This window comes from Narcine bancroftii, chromosome 4 (assembly GCF_036971445.1).
Source record: "Narcine bancroftii isolate sNarBan1 chromosome 4, sNarBan1.hap1, whole genome shotgun sequence".
NCBI classification, from domain to species: Eukaryota; Metazoa; Chordata; class Chondrichthyes; order Torpediniformes; family Narcinidae; genus Narcine; species Narcine bancroftii.
This window is the reverse complement of record NC_091472.1, coordinates 134,785,270-134,798,725: the sequence shown is the minus strand read 5'-3', so window position 1 is coordinate 134,798,725 and position 13,456 is coordinate 134,785,270. Positions and strand designations below refer to the sequence as shown.

General features: G+C 40.4%; 1 protein-coding gene across 3 annotated transcripts in view; it reads right to left on the bottom strand.

The window, feature by feature from the left end:
• The window catches only part of rhbdd3 (rhomboid domain containing 3), a 32,984-nt gene that overhangs the window by 17,604 nt on the left and 1,924 nt on the right, over positions 1-13,456 (bottom strand). The window lies entirely within an intron of this gene.

The following is a 13,456-nucleotide window of genomic DNA, read 5'->3' as shown; positions in this document are numbered from 1 at the left end:
CAGACCCTGTCCCTCCATATACTTATATATACTATCTGTAAGAATGCCTTCCATCAATTTACCTACCACAGACATCAAACTTACAGGCCGATAATTGCCAACCCTTTTCAAACAAAGGAACCACATGCGCAACACGCCAATCTTCCGGCACTATACCCGTCTCTAATGACATTTGAAAAATCACTGCCAGAGCCTCCACTATTTCCTCACTAACTTCTCTCAAGGTCCTGGGGAAAATCCTGTCAGGTCCTGGAGACTTATCCACCTTTATATGTTTCAGTACTACCTCTTTCTTAATCACTATAGTCTCCATATTTACCCCCTTTACTTCCTTTACCCTGCGCAGTTCAATATCCTTCTCCTCAGTAAATACTGAAGAAAATAAATTGTTCAAGACCTCCCCCATCTTTTAGCTCCACACACATTTGTCCTTTCTGATTCTCTGTTGGACTAATTTTGTCTCTCACTTTCCTTTTGCTATTTACATATTTGTAGAAACCTTTCAGATTTACGTTCACTCTGCTTGCTATAGCCATCTCATACCTTCTTTTAGCTTTTCTAATTTCTTTCTTAAGTTCTTTTTACATTCAATATAGTACCCAAACATCTCCTTTTTTCCCCTTTTTTTTATATTTATTGTAGTACTTCCTCTTTTTTCGAAACAAGTTTCCAATATCCCTTGAGAACCACGGCTCTCTCAAACTTTTGACCTTCCCTTTCAACCTAACAGGTTTATAAAGATGTTGTTCTCTTAAAACCTCTCCTTTAAAAGACCTTCCATTTCTCTATTACATCCTTCCCATAAAACAAATTGTCCCAATCCACCCCTTGTAAAATCCTTTCACATCTCCTCAAACCTAGCTTTTACCCACTCAAAAATCTCAACTCTGGGCCCAGACCGATCCTTTTCCATAATTACCTTGAAGCTAATGGCACTAAGATCACTGGACCCGAAGTGCTCCCCCACACATACCTCTGTCACCTGACCCATCTCATTCCCCAACAGTAAATCCAACACAGCTCCCTCTCTAGTTGGTACCTCCACGTATTGATGTAAAAAGCTATCCTGCACACATTTTACAAACTCCAACCCATCCAGCCCTTTCATGGAATGGGTTTCCCAATCAATATTCGGAAAATTAAAATCCCCCACAATCACTACCCTGTGCTTATTACAAATATCTGCTATCTCCCTACTAATTTGTTCCTCTAATTCATGTTCCCCATTCGGTGGTCTATAATACACCCCTATAATTGTAACTTCCCCTTTCCCATTCCTCAATTCCACTCAAATAGCCTCCCTGGACGAGCCTTCTATTCTATCGCACCAAGCACTGCTGTAATATTTTCTCTAACAAGTAGTGCAACCCCACCCCCTCTTGCCACACCCCCCCAGTTCTATCACACCTAAAGCAACTAAATCCAGGAATATTTAGCTGCCAGTCACATCCCTCCTGTAACCAATTCACTAATCGCTACCACGTCATACTTCCAAGTGTCAATCCATACCTTCAGCTCATCCACCTTCCTTACAATGCTCCTAGCATTAAAATATATGCATTTTAGAGATTTCCCACTTTTTACTTCCTGTAGGCCCCTATCTTTACCAACACCTCTCTTATGATCTTTTGCAATCGACCTCTGTCCATCTTCATATAGAGTATCCCCCTTTTCTATCACCTGCCTTTCCCCCCTCAAACACTGTCTACAAGCTTTCTCTGATTGCACTCTAACCTGCTCCTTGCTGTTCTCCTTCATTTGGTTCCCTTCCCCCAGCCATTCTAGTTTAAAGTCTCCTGAGTAACCCTAGCAAACGTCCCTGCCAGAATCCCGGTCCCCCTGGGGTTCAAATGCAACCCGTCCTTTTTGTACATATATTTACGATCTAGATGATAGGGTGGCAAATTGGATTAGTAAATTTGTAGATGATACAAAGGTTGGTAGTGATGTGAAGTGAGGAAGATTATCAAAGCTTACAGGGTGATATAGGACAGTTAGAAGAGCGTGCTTTAAGATGGCAGATGGAGTTAAATACTGATAAATTTGAAGTGCTACATTTTGGTAGGACTAATCAAAATAGGACATACATGTTAAATGGTAGACAATTGAGGAGTGCAATGGAACAAAGGGATTTGGAAGTCATGGTACATAATTCTCTGAAAGTTGAATCACATGTGGGTAGGGTGGTGAAGAAGGCATTTAGTATGTTAGCTTTCATAAATCAGAGTATAGAACACAGGAAATGGGATGTTATGTTGAAATGGTATAAGGCATTGGTAAGGCCGAATTTGGAATATTGTGTGCAATTTTGGTCACCGAATTACAGGAAAAATATAAACAGTACAGAGAGTGTGCAGAGGAGATTTACCAGAATGTTGTTGGAGTTTCAGGGTTTGAGTTACAGGGAATGGTTGAGCAGGCTGAGACTTTATTCTCTGGAGTGTAGAAGGTTGAGGGGGATTTGATAGAGGTATTCAAAATTATAAGGGGGACGGATAGAGTCAATGTGGATTGGCTTTTTCCACTGAGAGTGGGGGGGCATTCAAACACGAGGGCATGGATTGAGAGTAAAAGGGGAGAAGTTTAAGGGAAACACAAGGCGAAATTTCTTCACACAGGGGTATGGAATGAACTTCTGGCAGTGGTGGAAGAAGCAAGATTGATGTTAATATTCAAGGATAAGTTGGATAGGTATATGGACGGGAGAGGTGTGGAAGGTTATGGGCCAAATGCCGATCAGTGGGACTAGGTGAGAGATGATGTTCAGCATGGACTAGTAGGGCCAAACTGGTCTGTTTCTGTGCTGTAAATGGTAATATGGTTATATTGCATGGAACTCCCAAAAACTTTGTCAACATCATGATTAATTAGAAGAATGGCCTCTCCATAAGGCTTCCACAGAAAACATGGGCCCTAAAATAAAATGTTCAAAGAGAAATAGAGATGTTTTTTTCTTCTATACCCAACTATTATTCTTGCAGTGTTGTAATTTTTTACTTCATCTTCCTCCTCTCCAAAATGACTGTTTGCTGAATAAAACAGAAAAGCTTCTCCACTCAACATTGAAACATCTGGTAAATATTGCTGGATATCAGGCATCCTGGCAATACCAACCCCACTTCCATCTGTTCAAAGGTCATCCAACTCCAAAGACTCAATTTGCAATCTTCCTTTGAAGAGGTTTGCATTCACTTCACATTTAATAGAGTTGCACTTTATTTCTGATGAATTTCATTTGCTCATTATTAGGTTCTAAAAAAATAGGTTGCAGGCAATTTTCTAACTTGTGAATTTTATGACATTTCAGTGTAAAGGCTTCAGGATATATTTGAAAATGGAACAAAAAACCATAATGATCTATCTTCTCCTTTCCCATACAACTAACTGCACTTGTTTTATCTGATTGTAATAGTTTATTTATATAGCACATTTAAAACAACTCACATTGACCAAAGTGCTGTACATCTTAACCAGCTATTTAAAGTGCAGTATAAAACAGGTGCCCGAGGTTCAGAATTGTACATACAAGGTAAAAATCGACAATCATCTCAAAACACTTGCAAGTAAAAATATAACTTCAACTTGCGATTTTGGCACGGAACAGCCAAGCACCCTAAATTGGCCGATCTGAAAGGTCTTGAAGTGGAGTAGGGCTTTAGGAGTGGTGAGGTAGGAGGGGGCTAGTCCATTAATGGCCTTGTAAACAAACTGGAGAAATTTAAAATGTATTCTGAGCTGTCCTGGCAGCCAGTGAAGGGAGGCCAGAATAGGAGTGATATGGTCCCTCTTCTGTCAGGAGCCTGGCTGCAGCATTCTGCACAAATTTCAGATGAGATAATGACGACCGACTAATTCCCACATATAGAGTTAGAATAGTCTCAGCGGGAGAAATTGAGGGCATAAATAACTTTCTTGAGGTCTTTCAGTGACAGGAATGATTTGATTTTGGCAATAGTGCGGATCTGTAAAAAGCTTTTACTACTGCATTGACTTGTTTCTCAAACTTGAAGGTAGAATAGAATATCATACCAAGGGATTTGGCATATGGTTTGATGAGGGTGGATGTTACCAAGAGTATAGGAGATGATTTTGGTGGAGTTGAAAGGGCCAATTAAGATGATTGCAGATTTCCCTTCGTTTAGCTGTAGGAAGTTTTGAGCCATCCAGCGCTTTGTCCTCCTGACAGTCTTTGAGACTGGTCATCTTTGCTTGATCGTTGGGCTTCAGGGGGAGATCGAGCTGAGTGGCAGTGGAAGGAGAAGCCTTATTTTTGGATGATATGGCTGAGGGGAAGCACTTATAAGAAGAGAATGGAGCACTTGTGGGACCCTGCAGGAAAGGGTAGCAGAGGATGAAAATTTTGCCCACGTTGATGGAGAAAGTCACTAACGTTTTAGACAGTTCAGGGCCATGCTATCGATACCCAACCCTCTGCCAGAGGCGATCTATTAGAATTGCATGATCCACAGTATCGAACGCTGCACTGTCCAGGAGAATTAGAAGGGCGGAGCTCCCCGCGTCAGTGGCGCGAGCAGGTCATTGTATACTCTTAGTAAGGCCGACTCTGTGCTATGGCGGGCCTTATAACCTGAATGGAATCTTTTAGATATGTTTTTATGATGTAGGTAGAGCCACAATTGACTAAGAACAACTTTTTCGACGACCTTTGACAGGAATGGAAGTTTAAAAACAGGTCTGTAATTTTTGGGTGTGGTGGGGTCGAGGTTGGGTTTTTTTAGGGAGAAGTTGGACCAAAGTTATGCTTGAAACAAATTGGGACTGTCCCGGTGGCCAAGCAACAGTTAATAATAGAGTAATATCCCCATATCGAGTCCACGCTGCTGAAGATCCAGCTGCGCAGGGTGGTCACGTCTCCAGAATGGAGGACCATCGCCTTCCCAAGATCGTGTTATATGGCGAGCTCTTCTCTGGCCACCGTGACAGAGGTGCACCAAAGAAAAGGTACAAGGACTGCCTAAAGAAATCTCTTGGTGCCTGCCACATTGACCACCACCAGTGGGCTGATCTCGCCTCCAACTGAGCATCTTGGCGCCTCACAGTTCGGCGGGCAGCAACCTCCTTTGAAGAAGACCGCAGAGCACACCTCACTGACAAAAGGCAAAGGAGGAAAAACCCAACACCCAACCCCAACCCACCAATTTTCCCCTGCAACCGTGTCTGCCTGTCCCGCATCGGACTTGTCAGCCACAAACGAGCCTGCAGCTGACGTGGACATTTACCCCCTCCATAAATCTTCATCCGCGAAGCCAAGCCAAAGAATATCCCCATATAATTAATCATTAGTAAGATCTATTACTTCTTCAAATTGATACATCACAATTGATTTTTTAAACATCTTTTGAATTTGAAAATTCAATGGAAGACATTAAGTTCAGCAATCTGCTTCCCAAGATGTATATACTATTTTTTAATGGCCATTGTACCTATTCCCTACTTCTGTGATTATTACTGTAATGTATACTCTTTAATTTAACTACTAACAAATTAATCTTGCTTCTACTAAATTATTTACAATGCCATAGCCCATTCAGTCCCCTGGGTGCACTTTGCCACTAGTTAAGAATATGACTTCTTTGTACATCAACACCACTAACCTGTCTTTGTTCCATATCCTTCATCAAACAATATTCTCCAAAACAATTCAGATGCTGACAATTTTAAATAAAACTTAAAAATGCTGAAAAATCTCAGGAATTCAGGCACATCAACTAGAGAAAGAGAAATGATCAAATGTTTTCAGGTCTGTGACCCCCTTGACAGAATTGGGAAAGAGATGCATAAAGATATTGAGTTGGAGGCAATGTAGGTAGGACAAAGGGAATGTCTGTGCTAGGAGGAGTCAAAGTGGCTCAGTGGGGACTGATCAGCTCATTAAGATATTAAGCTTGTGTAAGTTGTTAATGGTAGGATTTGCCAAGCTGACAGGAAAAAATATAAAAGGAATAAGGAAAATAAAGTAGAAAATGGAAAACGATGGACCCTCGATCACATAAACGTAAAGGTAGCAGGTTAGGTCAATGAGGTTGTGGACTTACAATAATCTCGCAATTAATGTCACCAAAACCAAGAAGCTGATTGTAGACTTCAGAAGAAGAAAATCAGAGGTGTACGATCCAATGACCATGGGGAGCTCAGAGGTGGAGAGGGTTAGCAAATTTAAATTCCTAGAAGTCACCATCTCAAGAACCTTTCCTGGACCCAACATACTAATGCCATTGTGAAGAAAGTACATCAGTGCCTCTACTGCCTCAGGAGTCATCATCAGAAACCTTGGCAAACTTCTACAGCTATCTGGTGGAAAGTGTGTTGACCACCTGCATCATGCCTGTTACGGCACCAATGCATATGAGCAGAAAGCCCTGCAAGAGGTAGTGGACACAGCAAAGTAGATCACTGGCAAAATTATCCCTACAATCAACCTGAGAGAGCAGCAACAATTATCAAGGATGCACACCTCCCAGGACATGCTCTGTTCTTGCTGCTGCCATCAGGAGAGAGGTAGAGGTGCCACAAGACTCGTACCTCCAGGTTCAGGAATAGCTGCTACTCCTCAACCATCAGACTCCTCAACAACAGACTCAGAGACTAATTTAAAGATACTCACTTCTTTCATGATTTATTATTGAATATTTACCTCTGAATTTCCACTGTTTCTTTACATTTATTTCTTCTTGAGTACACTTTATAGTTACCGGTGATTAGGAATTCTGTCTGGCCCGCAGAAAAAAGAATCTCAGGGTTGTATGTGACGTCTTTACTCTGACAATAAATTTCAACCTTGTAGAATCAGGGTAGTAGCCATGGAATAGTAGTGCTTGAACAGTACAAACAATGGTTTGACCACAGTTTGAATATTGTACAGTCTGGTCATCACATTAAAGAAAGACATAATTATATATTGAAGAGAGTGGAGAGGAAATTTCAGTGGATGGTGCCACAACTGTTGTAGCTGAGGACAGATTGGATAAATGGAGCATTAGAGAAGTTACTTCAAGAGTATAAAATTATTCAAGGTCTAAATTCAGTAAATATGAACGTTTTCTTTGCTGAACAGATAAATCAAAAACCAGGGAACATCATTTTTTAAATGATAGAAATATTATACACTAATAGGATTTTTTCCCCCACACAGAGAAAAATATAAAGATCTAGGGCTCACTGTCTGAAAGGTGGCAGAGACATAAACCATCATCTCATTTAAAATGTACCAGCCTTCAGAGCCATGACCAATGCAGGTGGTGTCTTTCGGTTAGAAAGCTGTTTTTCAATGGGCCTAAATACAATAGGTGAATGGCCTCATTTTCTATGACTAAAAATAGTTGAACTATAGCTTGTAAAATGGGATTGCAATTTTTTATTGGATATGTTCCTAAATATTTATCACATGACCTCCTATTTCCAACTGCTGTATTGAATTTAAAGTTTTTTAAATAGTTTTATAACTCAAACAATAAAGGTTTGTCCAGGAAATTAATCTTCACCTCGTGCAATCTCTTGAGCAAACATGAAAGGATAATAACCCGACATTATAAATCACCACAATTCACAGAGTGTACAAATCAACACTCCTGATAGATATCACATGTATTTCTTCCACCTCAAAACTGTCCCTCCTGTGATCTTCTCTCCACTAGGGACATTGTACACATTGGTCAGTTGTTTTGCCAAACACCATTCCATACAGTATAGCCCTGAGCTACTGCTTTTCTCTCTACCTCTAGGAACTCACTGATAACCAAATGGAAAGGAACATGCCTTTAATTTACTACACACCAGTTACTCAGTGCCATTGTCTTACAGCTTCATTTGATCTGACCTTGGCTGCTACCTGATGTTTGGATGTTTACCCTATGACCAAGTTATTTTCTTCTGGATTCTCTGCTCATCTCAAATATGTGTTATTTGATAGTGTAATTAGCGGACGAAGATTTATGGAGGGGGTAAAAGTCCACGTCAGCTGCAGGCTCGTTTGTGGCTGACAAGTCCGATGCGGGACAGGCAGACACGGTTGCAGCGGCTGCAGGGGAAAATTGGTTGGTTGGGGTTGGGTGTTGGGTTTTTCCTCCTTTGCCTTTTGTCAGTGAGGTGGGCTCTGCGGTCTTCTTCAAAGGAGGTTGCTGCCCGCCAAACTGTGAGGCGCCAAGATGCACGGTTTGAGGCGATATCAGCCCACTGGTGGTGGTCAATGTGGCAGGCACCAAGAGATTTCTTTAGGCAGTCCTTGTACCTTTTCTTTGGTGCACCTCTGTCACGGTGGCCAGTGGAGAGCTCGCCATATAACACGATCTTGGGAAGGCGATGGTCCTCCATTCTGGAGACGTGACCCATCCAGCGCAGCTGGATCTTATTTTCCCCTGCAGCCGCTGCAACTGTGTCTGCCTGTCCCGCATCGGACTTGTCAGCCACAAACGAGCCTGCAGCTGACGTGGACTTTTACCCCCTCCATAAATCTTCGTCCGCGAAGCCAAGCCAAAGTATAGCTATGGTAAATTGCTTTTAGTATCAGTGGTGGGGGAAGGGGGTGTTAATGAAATGTGAGGGGTTAAATATGCTGTTTCCCTGCTGAATTTTTCTAAAGAATGCTCCTTTTCCATTTAATGTAATATGTTTAGATATTAACAATTATTCCCACTTCCTTGGGCAATTCATTGCAAGTAATGAAGGATGTCTGGAACAATGACACTGAGATGAGATTAGGTATGGTCTAGTTATGGCGCATCCTTAATTGGTACATGATCGCTGAGATGGTCTGTAAGGTTTCCCTTTCTTCATAACTTTCCTGGACAATGGGAGACTTTTCATCCTTGCTAGATGTCCTATATTTTCCTCCACAATTTTGGCACTGCTGTAACCATTTAAACTTGCCATGGTCTACCTCCTTGCCTTCATCCCATTTGTTTAATCAATCCCATTCCTATCGCCAGCTTTTTCCATTCCTTCCTCCATCCCATATTTTTTATCCATCAATTGATTAAAATCTTATTGTCTATGACATTTCCTGATTCTGATGAAAATGTATTGATTTGAAATCTTAACCTTTTTTAATTCACTGACACTGACTGACCTGTTGAGAACATCCACCATTTTCAGTTCTTTATTCACAGTATTTGTTTTGCCTCTTCTCAAAAGTGGTAATTAACTTGAACCATGAGATTATAATTCATTATACAAAACAAAGAAAACTTATGCACGGTTAAAGGTGATTGTGGCCAAGATTTTTGTTTTAGTATTGTTAATTACTACCTTACACTAAAGAAAAAAAAGCTTTATCTCAAATCACATTCAGACACTCTAACCTACAAAGGACAATTTTCATCATTTTAGCCATTTTGTTTTTACTTTGGAAAATTGTGTTTTAATGTAACAGCTTTACTCACTTTGTATGATCCATTCTACACAACTTTGTGATGTCGGCAATCTTATAGATTCCATTTTTAACAGCAATGGAGCAACTGACATTGCCAACCGGTTTCATTGTCAAAATTAGTAATGAAACATGAAAGTCTGCAGATGCTGTGATTGTAGTAAAAACGTACAGAAATGCTGGAGGAGCTCAGCTGGTCTTTCAGCGTCCATTGGAGGGAAATATAAATTACCAATGTTTCGGGCCTGAGCCCTTCGTCAAAGAATAAGCAAAGGACAGGAAGGTGTCAGACTAGACTGAAGATTGGCCAGGGTAGGAGTTCAGGCCAACAAAAGGTATTAATTGAATATGATGAGGAGAGGTGAGAATGGATTTTTGGTTCTGTGAAAGGAGACAGAAGGAAAAAGGCGGAGGGTTTAGTACAGTGCTTCTCAACCTTTTTCTTTCCACTCACAGACAAAGGAGGAAAAACCCAACACCCAACCCCAACCAACAAATTTTCCGCTGCAACCGTGTCTGCCTGTCCCACATCAGACTTGTCAGCCACAAACAAGCCTGCAGCTGACATGGACATTTACACCTCCATAAATCATCGTCCGCGAAGCAAAGCCAAAGAAATGTCATCGGTGCTCTGTGATTAGTAAGGGATTGCTTATGTGAGTCGGAAGTGAAGGTTGAGAATCACTGCTGTAGACCCAATTGTTATTGAAATATTTTGCATGAGAAAAATTGTCATTGGCCCATTTCCTTTGGAGTTATGAAACGGTGCACATAACGAGACAATTAAGTGCGATTAAAAAAGTGGTTTTCAAACTTTTTCTTTCCACCCACATAGCAATGGTTTAGTAGGACCACCACAGAGAATGTTGTCAATCATTTAACCACTTGATGTTAAATTTAAATTAGACAAACAGCACTATAACAGGCCAATTCAACCCTATGAGTCTGTCCGTGCCGCCCAAATTACACTCCATTAACCTACACCCCAGTACATTTTTGACAGGTGAGAGGAAAACTACGCAGAGAATGGGGAGATTGTACAGATAGCTTGGGATTGAAACCTAGGTCTGGTCCTGACCGCTGGCAGTGTAAAGGCACTGCGCTAACCGCTACACCAACTGTGCCGCCCTATGTTTTTCCGTATGTATTTTCATCATTTTATTGCTGAAGTTGGTACATAAAATCATGGGATCTCGTTTTGCAGCTTTTGGCCCTAATGCAAATAAACTATTAAAGATTCTGTGTCAGCAGTTTTGCCTCTCAGCTTTGTGGTTATCTCTCATTTTTGTTGACTCCACTTACTCGATGGAGAAATTAGCATCATGGCAAGTCTGCCATATAACCATCAAATTGTCTACCTACACCACCAAAATAACATGCAAATAGAATTTTTTTTCTACCTCACTAACAAATTTTTGACTGAGGCAGTAATTTTGAGCCTCACTGATGCAAGGAAATGCTCTTCAATTTTTATTTTCAAATAATGGAATTATGATTGTCTAATGGAATTATGATTGTCTATATTTGAAATCAAAGCTTCACAATTGTTACCCAGGAAACCAGTTGTTTGAAGGAAACTGCAATGAAATGTTGTCTGTTCTTCCATCAGTACAGAACTTTAATGCACCTAACAACCATTTGTTGCATGCACTTGGTAAACAAATCTTTGAAGAGAATCTATCCTTTTAGAGTAGAAAATATTAGGGTCTATACCTCTCTCCCTCCACAACTCTGATGTCAGTAATCCTCTAGACAACTGTGGCACAGCTACTGGCCATCTCAACACTTAACAGAATTCCTTACATTGAGCTGTCTTTCTAACTCCCTCCATCCCATGTTTAAAATCTATTTTTAGAATGATCCATGAAGTCGTGGCTCCTAATCCAAACACAAGAACAGTATTAGGTCTCCTGCTCAGAAGATTGTGGATTTATCTTCCCCTTCATCTTTGCACCCTCTGTCACATAACATTAGGGCTACCTAATTTACAGTTCTTTCAAGCTCATTGGTTTACTATGGACACCATTTGGGTCATGGCCTGGCAAAGTCTTTTTTCAAAACTGTCACATTAACAATGGACGTACATTATCAATTCAAATGCTTGTTGGAATAAAGTGATATGCATTCTTCCCCCTCCTCAGTTTCACCTATGATAACCTCTTCCTGAGACTGTGCTCCTCCAATTTCCTGGATTCTTCATTTTTCCCCTAACATCAACATGCATTAGCTCTGGAATTCCCTCTCAATCTCTATTTCTCCTTTTATTTGAAAGGCAAAGGAGGCTCAATGGGCCATATGGCCTAATTCTGCTCCTCCATTTTATGGTTACATATCCTAATTTTTTTCTAATTCTCAGTATCAAATCCTTCCACATAACTTAGAACCAGTGAAGAGGGGAGTGATTGGATATTACACTATATTTAAGGTGTATGTCAATATAAATACCTTTCTATCTCATGTTTTTCCATGCAATTAAAAAAAAAGCAAGAAAAATTGAGAGAATAATGAAAGAGCTGATCCGAAGTATTCTGGAAGATCTTCTGGAAAGTGCAGACAGCCAGATGAAGTTTGAGAATTTGTACAGACCATCAAAAATAGTTCTGGGATTGGCAACTGGGAATCTTGCATCAGAACGTGATATTGTCTGCTTTTACCAGGTGATTGATATAAAATTTAGATTCTTAATCTTCAAATTAAAATATATTTTAAGATGCGCAGACAGAGAGCTGAAGAGTGAAGTTGGGCTCAGTACTGTACACTACTGTTTTATTCTAAATTTATATAAAATAGACCATTGCATGAATAAAGCAGAAAGTTGCTCTTCAAGCCAAATCCTTCACAACCAATGCTTCTAATAGGCATTGAAATGCAAAAATTCTGCACAAGCTGCGTATTTGAAATAAAAGCAGAAAAGATTGGAAATACTCAACAAGCCAGATGACCTCTTTGGGGAAAAAAAAATTGCAGGTCTATGACCTAACTGAAATATCTATCTCCCTTAATAAATACTGCCTGATTTGCTTAGCATTTCTAGTATGTTTTACCTCTAAAAAGCTGGTTGCTTAAATTAATGTTCATGACATCTTTGTGTCTAAATCGATTCCTGCAATTGTTCATACAATGAAAGAATTAGAAATGAGAGAATGATCATTATCTTCAGGACAGAGGTTAAATAATACATTTGATAGTATACCCAAGAAGATACAAGCAGTCCCTAGGTTATGAACATCCAACTTACGGACAACCCGTACTTACAAACAAATTGTTCCCCAATTTGCACAAACGCATAATGTTAGCTCATGAATGCCCCTTCTGGTATGCAAGACATCGATGGAACGAAAGTAAGTTAACTTTTAATCATGATTTTTTTTTTCTTTTTTGCATAGAAAGGTAAAATATATACTAAGAGTTTGTACCATATACTATTACTAAATGACACTAAATAAGAACCATTCTGACTTACCTACAAATTTGACTTAAAGACAGACTTAGGAATGAAACCCGTTCGTAACCTATGGACGGCCTGTCCCTCCACGCTCATTTTCCATGGAATTCCTTTTATCCACTTGAATAGGGAGATGGGCATTTTACTACAGGCACATCCAACAACGCAAAAACTAGTAAATGCAGTGCTTTGAATTAAACTGGACAACAAAGATTTTGCTTCTTGAATACTTTTGGTTTTTGGCTGCTTATCACGAAAATCACCTAAGTGTTCCAATCTTTGGCTTGGCTTCGCGGACGAAGATTTATGGAGGGGGTAAATGTCCACGTCAGCTGCAGGCTCGTTTGAGGCTGACAAGTCCGATGCGGGACAGGCAGACACGGTTGCAGGGGAAAGTTGGTTGGTTGGGGTTGGGTGTTGGGTTTTTCCTCCTTTGCCTTTTGTCAGTGAGGTGTGCTCTGCGGTCTTCTTCAAAGGAGGTTGCTGCCCGCCGAACTGTGAGGCGCCAAGATCTTATTTTTCTGATTTCCTGTCATATTTTAAGTCTAATTCAAGCATGAAATCCAAAGATGTCAACCAAAACTCACTTGGACTCTTTCCCTGTTGATCTCGGTGCCGTCAGTGAA